Source organism: Lathyrus oleraceus, chromosome 5 (genome assembly GCF_024323335.1).
Source record: "Lathyrus oleraceus cultivar Zhongwan6 chromosome 5, CAAS_Psat_ZW6_1.0, whole genome shotgun sequence".
NCBI classification, from domain to species: Eukaryota; Viridiplantae; Streptophyta; class Magnoliopsida; order Fabales; family Fabaceae; genus Lathyrus; species Lathyrus oleraceus.
Window position 1 is genome coordinate 413,960,654 of NC_066583.1, and position 12,297 is coordinate 413,972,950.

The window sequence follows — 12,297 nt, forward strand, 5'->3', positions numbered from 1 at the left end:
AAGATGAGTTCAAGAGAAACAAGAAGAGGTTGAAGGAAAATAGAATGGGTTAGTGGTGCTGTATAGGGAGCTAACTCTGAGCTAAATTAATGAAACAACAAGTTGGACCAAGCCTGGTGCACTATCAAGGACCTTGAGAAAACTGTAGAGTTATCAAATGCAATGAAGAAAGCTTCCAAAGAAGACTACTAGGCCCAAATCCTAGAATAGAGGAAGACTCTTAAGGAATGCAAGGATTATTTAACTCGTGAGCAGTTTGAGAGGGAGAAGGTCTACCGAAGCTTCTTGCACGAGCAATTCTAACTTGGAAGAGCTTGTGAACAAATGAAGAACCTGACGAAGGGAATCTATGATCAAGCTTTTCTGAATTTGCAAAATGACCACCAGTTTTGGGCAGAGAGATGCCTTGGGGCAGAATCTGCAATGGATTATGGCATAATCAAAAATCTCCAAACTCTCTACAATGAATGGAAAAATAAATATGTGAAAATGGTTGTGCTGACCAATTATGCTCTCCAAGACTTTCCCAAGAAATTAAAGGAGAAAAATTTGATCATGTGCCCAGAAAACACCCCTCTCGAAGTATTCAACTTTGAGAAATTCTGGTAGAAGACTATGGCGGAACTTATCACTGATATTAAAGCTCTCCGTAAAGCTCAAGGGGTTACTTTTAGGATCGATGTTTAGTTTTCATGTTTGTTTCCAATTCAAGAAGCTTGTATTTGCATTTTGTTTTTACTTGTCTTGTATTCCCAACAATGAATGAATGAGGCTTCTTTATGATCCACTTTGTATGTGCTTCTATTCTCTTGATTGCAATGATAAAATGTTAAGTTTTCCTCGCAATAAATAACACGATAACTAAGAGATTTTCATTAATAAAGAATAAAAACAAAACATAGAGCAAAAACGCATTCACGCATCATTCTGCATTTTCAATACAAAACCAAAAGGACTCATCATTGACCTCTCCTAATAGAACCCACTACTTCAAACTAACTTCTCGACATCCCTACTACACTCGTAACAACCAAAGAGCGATCATGGATAAACTCGAGCAAAACCAAGCTACTTTGAGAGAAGAGGTGTCCCAAGTTCGCACACAAATGGGGAAATTGATAGAAAACATTCAAGTTGTAGCTCGTGGATAAGAGGTCATGGATAGAATCCAAGAGGAGATGCAACAAAGAGCCAACACTTCCACTCCCATTTCTGCTGCCAATATTACTACTGTAGAAAATCATGTGCCTCCACAAGGCAACACTTTAACCCAAATCCCTATAGAAGAATCTTACGGTGTCCCTCCACCAGTCGTCAATCCTCCATTCATTGCGATAGATGACCAACACAATGCATTCTTTAGGCCAAGAGCCGCTTTCGTATACAAGGCTTTTGGCCCACCAAATGTTGAGATAGAGAAGAAAGTTTGTGCTAGTGAAGAAAAGCTAAAAGCCATGGAGGGTTCCAATGATATAGGTTTGGACGTTGCTGAGACGTGCTTAGTCCCTGCCGTGAGAATACCAACAAAATTCAAAGTCCCTGACTTTGAGAAATATAAGGGAGAAAGTGACCCGAGGACGCACATCATATCCTACTATCGAAAAATGGTTGCCTATTCAGATGACGAAAGATTGCTCATGCATTTCTTTCAAGATAGTTTGAGTTGAGCCTCACTTGATTGGTACATGCAGCTGGAGGGAACCCATATCCACTCATAGAGAGATATGGCAGAAGCTTTCTTAAAACACTACGAATATAACACCGACATGGCTCTTAATTGCACACAACTTCAAAATCTTACTCAAAAGTCTGATGAGACTTTCAAGGAGTATGCCCAACGATGGAGGGAGTTAGTCGCAAGGGTATAACCTCCTTTGTTGGAGAGGGAGTTGGTAGATATATTTATGGGAAACCTCCAAGGACATTTTAGGATAGAATGGTAGGAAGCACATCCTCAGGCTTTTCTGATTTGGTTCTCGCCGGCGAGAGGATCGAAAACATGATCAAAATGGGCAAAATCCAGAATGCTACTAGTACCTCCGGTATGGTGAATAAGACTTTTGTTGCTTATGGGAAAAAAAGAGAGGGGGAAACCAATGAAGCAGCAGTTGTTAGAGGAAAGGTATCGACGTATCGTGCAGCATACCAACAAGTGGCAGATGTGTTACAAATTCATAATCAACAACCCTAGGCTATTACTGTTGATCAATGTGCCAACCAACAACCGGCTCTATATCAACAACAACAGTATTACCCATAATAACAACAACAAAGACAAAGAAGGCCAGGAAGAAGATTTGACCATGTTCCGATGCCGTATAGCCGTTTGCTACCATATTTGTTGCGTGGAATTTAGTGCAGTTGAGGGAGTTAGAACCACCACCTACAATCCTTCCTCCCAATTACAATGCTAATGCCCGATATGAATTCCACTTTGGAGCACCCGGTCATTTAATGGAGAACTACAAGGCAATGAAGTACAAGGTTCAAGAACTTATTGAGTCAAAAGCTATCACATTTGCGCCGAATGTCCCGAATGCAAACAATAATCCCATGCCTCCACACAACAAACCCATGGTGAACATGTTAGAAGTAGAAGAAAGAAAGACGTTAGTGTCCTGAGTGGACGAGTTGAAAACCCCTCTAGTTGATATCAAGAAGCAATTGTTAATGAACAATTTGTCTCCGATTTGTAATGCTTCCCTTGAGTATTGTTTAATTGACCCACAAGATTGTGAAGTTTTGAAAGCTTGTATTCAAGAACTAATGAACCAAGGAATCACATTGGTGGATCACCTATCTGTAGCGGTAAATTTATGATCATTAAGCTATGGATAAACTTAATGTCAAAAAAACCAGAGTCGCCACCACGCTTTTATTGTTTCAAAAGAAAAAGGGAAATGTACGAACAAAACTCAAAGGTAAGAAGTTTTCAAATCAAAACTAATAAAATGCCATAGATTACGGGTAAGGGGGTTGGTTACACAAAGGGAAGGTGTTAGCACCCAAAGTGTCCTAGGTACTCCTAGGGAGCCCTTTTTTATATGTGTATGTGTTTTGGCATAAACGATGTTTGCAATAAATAGAGTGTGAGGATGAGAAAAGAATTCATTAATTATATTTTTGTGTTTGACAAGACCTTCGAACTTGTGCCTACGTACCAACATAAAAATGAGGGATCAAAACCTCGTAGTTCGTGGTATCAATTTCAAAGTGAGTGAATTGCTTTTAAAAAAATTTAAATTTAAGAGAGGCACAAAGGGCCTAAAAGAGTTTGGATAAGTGTTAGTTCTTTTTGCCTTTTGAAATTTTAAGTCAATATGATTAGATTTATTTACAAGTTTGATTAAGAAAAGAGTGTAAAAAATGCAATGGCATAAGATCAAGGTTTCTAATTTGCAATAAAGAGTCTAAGTTTGAAATCACAAGCAAAAAAGGTTTTTGAAAAGAGGGAGAGATTTGAAATTTAAGAAGTGGGAGGAGATGAAGAGACTAATCCTAAGCAAAAATTTAAAAGTTAAGGGTTGAAAAGATCTAACCAATGAGATGCAATCCAAAAGACAAGAATGTCATATAGAAACCCACTTTTCCTTTGGACTTTATAATCCAGCAAATACTAACAAACAAGCAAGATGAAGAGTAACGCATCAAATAAAGATAGCCACATCCAAGCTAGCAACTTCACATTCTCCTTCATAATCTCCCATGTACCAGATGATATACTCCTTAAATGGCTCAGAATAAGGCATTAGACACAGGTTCAAAGTAACATTTTCATCAAGACTATGTAGCAGATGAACTGAAGTGGATCCCAATACTTGCATCATATGAAATTTCAATTCACAATGACTTGGTTTCAGAAATGTTGGCATTGGCCAAGTCCTTTTGAATAGGGAATGGTGCCTAATTCTAAGTCCAATGCTCAGATCAAATCCAAAAGTCCACACAAACATTTTTTAAGAGTTTTTGTTGTTTATTAAGTATTTTAAGGTCCTAAGACCACAAACACAAACAAGGTGCCCAAACAAATATATACAATCACAATATAGGGCTCAAGTGAGCAAAGTGAAAATGGCTTTAAAATAAACAAGTTAAATAATATGTATAATGACAAACGATAAATGGTTTTAATTTAAAGTGCATAAAGTAAATGACTTTGAAATTAAAAGTTAGCCAAATGTTAGTTGATTAGAAGTTAGTGGAGTTTTGCTTTTCAATTGTTTAAGTCATTCTTTGGAGAACACTCAACCGTCTATTCACAAGCATGGATCCTTGAACAAAGAAATCTTCCAAAGAAAGGAAAAAAGGCCAAGTTTCCACAGAATACCAGGAAAGGGGGGGGGGGGAGACTTACAATCTCACTTACTAGAATGTTATGCTTTTGGGTCAAAATTTAGCGATATGTTAAGCAATCGTAATTTGACTTATGTAGAAGTCACAACTATCTGAGGTCGGGTAATAGAAATTAGGTGTTAATGCATGTTAGAGATATGGTGTGATGAACCATACTCCTAAAACATACCATAACCAAAAATAAAATGATCAAAGGATGGACCTAATCTCATCCTTACTTTTATTGGTTCATCTAACACAGTTATTGATGAACCAATTAACCTTAGGATATTGAGATGTCATTGGTCAATGAAGGGGATGGGATAGAAAGGGATTGAAGATGAAGAGAGAGGGGAAATGAGACAAACACGAATTGGTCATGGGAGGAGTTTTATCAAATTAAAATCATTTATTCATTTTGGGAGATGTAATGTACATTTCATCAATCCCCTAAATCCAGTGATTTTAATCCATCAAAAGTCAAATCAACCTTGACCAAGGCCCAAACACATAGTCAAACATCCCAGGTCAATAAAAATGGCTCAACACAGTTTATTCACAATAAAACAAATTAAAAATCAAATTAAAATGCATTGAATTAAATTATGTTTGATCAAAAACCCTTAAACCTCTTCAAAACACCAAATGAATGGCCAAGAGATTTATCATAGGTAAAACAAGGTCTAATGACCTTGGCGAAAAAATTTCATTATTTTTGAAAAGTCAAAAGTATTTTTAAACAATTAAAAATATGCACAAAAACAATTAAATCATGAAAAATATCAATATTGATCCAAAAATTAATTTTAATTCAGAAAATGAAAGAGAAAAATATTTAAATTTTTTTGGTGAAAGTCCCATATTTTTTGGATCAATAATGAAATTAATATGAATCAATTAAAATAAAGAAATTAAAAGGAATTTCTAAAATTAAAAAAAAAACGTGGACCATCTGATCTCCCTCATTAATTGAGGTGGTAGATTAGATGGACCAGAGCGCACGTTCCACAAAGGTATGAGTCAACTGAGATGTACGTGTGGTAATTAGAAGCAACACTCAAGGTTAAAACAAATTAAATGGATTATATGGTTGAGATGCGTCCAACACATCGCCGGAGCCAGAGCTCTGGTCTTCTTCTCCGGTGGATGTCACCGGACTGGTCCACCTTCAACCATCACCAAAATGAAAAAGCAATACATGGATTTAAAGAAAAATGCTCAAGAGCTCGAATCTGCCCTCAATTTTGTCCAATTCCAAGTATATGAAAAGATACAGGGAGTTGAGTTTTGAGGATCATAAACTGAGTTGCTTCGGTTTGACTTCAAAGCAACTCAATCTTGTTGCCTACATTGGTAGGACTTTAGACAACCAAAAATAAACAAGAATAATGGAGAATTGAGAGAGAATCGAAGAGGAGAAGTTTCTGAAAAATCACCTTCGAGTTGATCCAATTTCACTTGATCTTGATCTGGATTTGATTGTTTTCTCCTCCTCTTGCTTGCAGAAACTAAATGGAATTAAAAGGGAAGTGAATTTATGGAGTTTGAACTTCCAAACAGAAGGTGAAGTTCAAGCTTGATTTCAAGATAAATATCAGAAAATTCTATTGCAATAAGGGTTTGCAATGGTCTAGCAAAACTTGGGCATGGTGTTGATGATGAATCTGAAGCCTTAAGCTTGTCTAAATAGGCAATGCACTTGATATTTGCACCACTTGAAATTTGGATAAAATTAGAAACCTCCATGCATGGGTGCATGGGCAATGATTTGGGCCTTGAGGATGATACAATCCACTTCCAATTTGTGTGAAAGAGTACTGAATGCATTATATTCAAGCATGAAAAAGCAAATGATCACGTGAAGTCCAATCTTGCCAAAACACTCTCCATAATGAAGCCATGCGCAAGTCTCTCAATTTTAATCTAAATTAGATGTTCTTGGAAGTTTTAGAAAGGTGAGATAAAAGGGAACAACTTTCATGTTGAACACGTTTTCTTTTGAAGCTTGCATCATGATGAATTTTGAGGTGGAAGTTTGGGAAATCAAACATATTTGAAAAGTTTCTAAGTCCCAAGTCAAATGTTCACTTCTTCCATCTTGAATAACTTTTTTATGGACTTCAAATGAAAAAAGTTCCTTCATCAAAGTTGTATCTCTTCCAAACCTCTTCAATTTGGTCACAAATTTGACCTCATTTGGATTTGGCATGAAGGAATTATGCGAAGTTGAGGAAAATCACTTGTTCAATGGTATTAGCCCAAAATGACCTATAATGTTTTCACTTGGCACATGCATTTGCAAGTTGAATTCGAACTTCCTCCAAACATTAAAGCTGAAGTAGACATCTTGAATTTGATCATGAAATTTGAATGACTTTTATCTCAAGAAAATTGAGCAAGTTATGGTCTTGAGAAGTTGACCTTCAAACTAGGGTTTAGACAAAATGGCCTATAATCTTTCACCATAAAAACTGACTTTGCAAGAAAAGATAGCTCTTGACTTCAACATGAAATTTGTTTAGAATGTCATTTAGAGTAACTTTGTTATTATAATCATTTTCATATGATAAAAATTGTATGAGATAGGGTCTAGGGAACCCCAGTTTTGAACAATTGACTTTCTCTAGTCAACCACCATGAACCAACTTGCTAGCTTGACATTCTCTTGATTTTTAGGACTTGTGGAGGATCATATATGTATAAGATGATGTAATGTGAAGTATCCCTTGAAATATTTGATCAATGTTGAGAAAACGTGTTAAAGAAGTCACATAAGATACCTAGATGAATTAGGGTTTCCAAGGCAAACCAACTCCAAATTCTTGGTGATTTATTGATCAAAATAACATGTGAAGATCATGGGGATCCATATATGATACTTAGAGCCAATGTAAGCCAATTCTTGATTGAGCTCCTTGCATTGAGGGTCTTAAACCTTAGATATGAGCTTGATAGAGCCTAGGTGAGCATACACACTACCTACAAAAGCAACAAACTATACATTGACATATTTTTGTTATTTTGGTTAGTAAACAAATAAAAATGAAGTATGATACAATCAAATGTGCTTGGTGACCTTTCCAATGCAAACCCAATGAATGAGGGGTAAGGAGAATGCCAAGGTGTGATCCCAATGCTAATGCATATGATGATATAACATGAGGGATATTGGGGTAAAAGTTGAGGTCTTACAGCTGCCCCTATTTAAGAACGTTCTAGCTAAGGAGATGAATGTTAAAATCTTCGTATCGACTCAGTAGAATGGACTTAAATAACACCAATAGAAGCAAATTTTGGTCCCTAAGAGACCTCATGATGCATATGATATGAATGCTAAGAATAATCTATGTGGGGAAAATGTTGCCACAAAGGGAAAGAATCTAGAGAGACTGAAAGTTCGCAGGAGCCTAATGCATTCCATAAGGAAAACTCACTGGGGAGACAACGACTCTGGGGGATAAAAAAGATTGCGCGTAGGCCATGCTACGACTACAAACTGCTGGGGGGCACGAGAGATTCCATGAGAATAAATTAATAAAAAGACTCAGCCGGGGATAAAAGGGGAAAGTCTGCAGGGGAAACGGGTAAATCAGGACAAAGCTGAAGTACTCGATCCAAACAGGGGATGGTGATTTTATTAAGCAAACACACACTCAAACTCAACTGGGGAAGAAAACATCTTCAACACAGGATTAACAAAAATATATGATCTACTACAGATTACAGGGTAAGGAGATAACATAAATCTGATAGAGAGGACATCTGTTACCGATTAGTGTAAGTATATCAAGAATGATTCGCTGAGGGAAACCAGGAGGTGTATTCATTACCAGTTACTGGGTAAGAATAAACTGCCGGGGAAAAATCAAAAATAGGGTTTACAATTACCGGTTACTGGGCAGAAGACCAAAGAAAGAGAATATCCTTCATTGGTTAAAGTGAACATATCAAGGATAGACTCGAATGGAAGAATATCCGTCATTGGTTAGAATGAACATATCAAGGATAGACTCCGAGGGGAGAAATAGGAATTATATCTATCAGTTATTGGATAGAAAACCAGAAGAGAGAATATTCATCACCGATTAAAGTGAACATATCAAGGATAGATTTTACAAAAGGGGAAATAGGATTTACAACTACTGACTACTGGGCAAAAGACCGCAAAGAGGAGGGAATCCATCATCGGTTAGGATGAACATATCAAGGATTAACCCTTTAGGAATGAAATAGGGATTACAACTACCTTTTTACTGGGTAGAATATCAAAAGGAGGATATTCGTCACCGGTTAAGATGAACATATCAAGGATAAACTCAAAGCATGGGAAGAAAATATCTGTCATCGATTAGGATGAACATATCAAGGATAGACTTCCTGGGGAAACGTGAAAACGAATCCACTGGGGAAAAAATATTACTCTTGTCGGGTATTGGGCAAAAGTAAAATACTCAAAATTCGAGAAGAATATTACCAGTTACTGGGTAATAGACTCTCAGGGGATGAAAAGCATTTGTCTAGGTAAGATCTAGAATGAATCGGTCAATCAATGACTCAACCTAATGAGGACATAACTCAGGGGGAGTGGTTCCATCCAGATAATCAACTAGGGAAGAAACTGAAATAATAATCATCCACGAGGAAATAACTCAGTGGGGAATGAGAAAGGTTAAACTCTTTCTACTTAGGGGGTTGGCACTCTATAATTGAAAGAGGACAGACATACCAAATCTACATGGGAAAAAAATGCCACCATAGAAGAGGATCAGGGAAATAATGGATCACAAAGTGCAAATAATAATGCAATAATGAAATTTATGAATGTGTATGTATATGTAGATGTATATATGATGATTATGCTGACAAAACAATCACAAAGGATACAAAGGTCACTAGTCTGAATCATCAATGCAACACTCGGCAAATCTCAACAAGAGGGATCCAACTGAAGAAAGAGGGGTGAAGGGAGAATGAGAATCATCCATCTAAAAGGATCAACCCTAGCTGGGGAAGAGAACAAGATCAGCCGAAAGTATGCACTATCAACTCTGTGGGGAATTTTAGGTCAACACCATATCAAATGGGAGACAACCTTGCAGAGGATCAGACATATTGCTCTAGAATCAATGTTGAATGAAATCCACTGGGTACTTGAGGGAAATAAAAATCTTGTGTTGGATCTATTCAAACCGCTGAGAAGATGTGTCTACAAATCAAGGGAGGCAATTACAAATTCAGGTGGGGAAACCAACAAAACTCGGTTGGTGATGCTGGAATGCCGCTGGAGAGGAAACAGAGCTCATGCTAACTGCTCGGGGAAAACCAACAATGCTTCGCATTTTAGGGCTACCGGTTTTCAGACCGCTGATGATGTCCCTTGAATGAAATAGATTGCTCTTAAAGTAACTGCTTTTATTATTTAAGAAAACATGATTTTGGTTTTAAATTAATTTCAAAATGATCATCATAAAATTTAAATCTATTTGGATGAAAGATAAGAGTGGAAAAATTGGATAAAAAGCTCGACTTTATTAATAGAATGGTAGCCTGTAAATGACAAGACTCCATAGATCTTTACAAAAGTTAAAAAATGGTAATTTACATGGAAAAGGGATACATTGAATACAATGATCATTAATCCTTCTACCGACTTCAAAATCCACTGTGCTCTTTGCTTTGGTTGAAGATGAATCAGAATAAAATGACGTGCTCAAGAATGTCTTCAAAACTGAGGATCAACATGATGCAGTTACTTGCCATGATCCCTAATTTTTGCATAAATTTCCCCAACATGGAGTACTCAATTTATCGGGATAAATATCTTCTGTTTTATGTCTATAACTTTTGCCTCGATCGCCCTTTCAAGTTTTCAATCCACCGAGACGCTCATTTTTGCCTAAGCCGCCCTTTTGGGTTTTCAACTTAGCGAGCTATTCTTTTCTTTTTTATGCGAAGTATTTCTTGACTGTATCGGCGTTCACGGGACAAGTGAACTCTTCACCATACATAGTTGTGAAAATCAAAGCACCGCCTGAGAAGGTTCTCTTGACAACATATGGGCCTTCATAATTAGGAGTCCATTTTCCCCTGACATCTGGTTTAAAAGATATAATCTTCTTGAGCATAAGGTCACCTTCTCTGAACACACAAGGTTTGACCTTCTTATCAAAAGCTTTCTTCATTCTCTACTGATATAACTGACCATGACACATGGCAATTAACCTCTTCTCTTCAATTAAATTCAGCTAGACATACTTGGTCTGACACCATTCAGCTTCAGTCAACTTGGCTTCTATCAAGACACGCAATCATAGGATCTCAACCTCTACTGGGAGGACAACTTCCATGCCATAAATAACTGAGAAAGGGGTTGCCCCTGTTGAAGTGCAGACGGATGTACGGTACCCATGCAAAGCAAATTAGAGCATCTCATGCCAATCCTTATATGTCACAACCATCTTCTGAATGATCTTCTTGATATTCTTGTTTACAGCTTCAACAGCCCCATCCATCTTAGGTCTTTAAGGATAAGAATTATGATGTGCAATCTTAAACGGAAAATGTGTGCCTTGAGGAGTAATAATCATTGCTCCAATTCCATTACCATGTTGATTAACAACTCCATCAAATACCATACCCCAACGGGAACCAGGTTTTGGCCCTTATTCAAGCAATGGTTCATCACAATCTTTCATCTTCAGGTACAAGATCTCTTCATCAATAAAATCATATTGCACTGACTGGTAATCTTCAATTGGTTGGTGGGCCAAATGGTCAGCCAAGACACTATCTTTGATAGCTTTTTGAGATAGGTATTCGATATCATACTCTAACAATAACATCAGCCAACGGGAAATCCTCCCAGTTAAAGCAGGCTTCTCAAAAATATACTTGATTGGATTCATTTTGGATATCAACCAAGTGGTATGATTCAACATATACTGACGCAGACGCTTAGCATCCCAAGCCAATGCGCATCAAGTCTTTTCAAGCATAGAATACCAAGTCTCACAGTTGATGAATTTCTTACTGAGGTAGTAAAGAGCATATTCTTTCTTTCCATTTTCATATTGCTGACCAAGAACACAACCCAAAATTTCATCAACCACAGTCAAATACATGATCAATGGTCTTCCTTCAACAGGTGAAGTCTGAATCAGAGGCTCAAGCAGATACTCTTTGATACTGTCAAAAGCTTTCTGGCAGTCTTCGCTCCAATCACACAACTGATCTTTCTAAAGAAGCTTGAATATAGGTGCCCACGTGGCAGTCATATGCGAAATGAAGCTTGAGATATAATTAAAGCGGCCGAGAAAACCTCTGACTTGTTGCTCAGTTTTGGGCGCAGGCATTTCTTGTATTGCTTTGACCTTGGCAGGATCAACCTCAATACCCTTCTCGCTGACATTAAAGCCCAACAACTTACCAGAATGAACACCAAATGTACATTTATTGGGATTCAAGCGGAGTTTGTACTTCCTCAAACGCTGGAACAACTTCAACAAATGCCTAATGTGTTCTTCTTCATCACTTGATTTAGCAATCATGTCATCAACATAAACTTCAATCTCTTTATGCATCATATCATGAAAAAGAGTAGTCATCGCTCTCTGGTATGTTGCACCAACATTCTTTAAACCGAAAGGCATCACTCTATAATAGAATGTTCCCCAAGGTGTAATGAATGTGGTTTTCTCCATATCTTCGGGTGCCATTTTTATCTGATTATAATCGGAAGATCCGTCCATAAACGAAAAGAATTTGAATTTATTTGTATTGTCTACGAACATATCAATACGTGGCAAAGGGAAATCATCTTTCAGACTATCTTTGTTCAAATCTCTGTATTCAACACACATACGGACTTTTCCATCCTTCTTAGGAACAAGCACAATATTGGCCACCCATTGCGGATACTCGGCAGTAACAAGGAAGTTGGCCTCAATCTACTTTTGCACTTCTTCT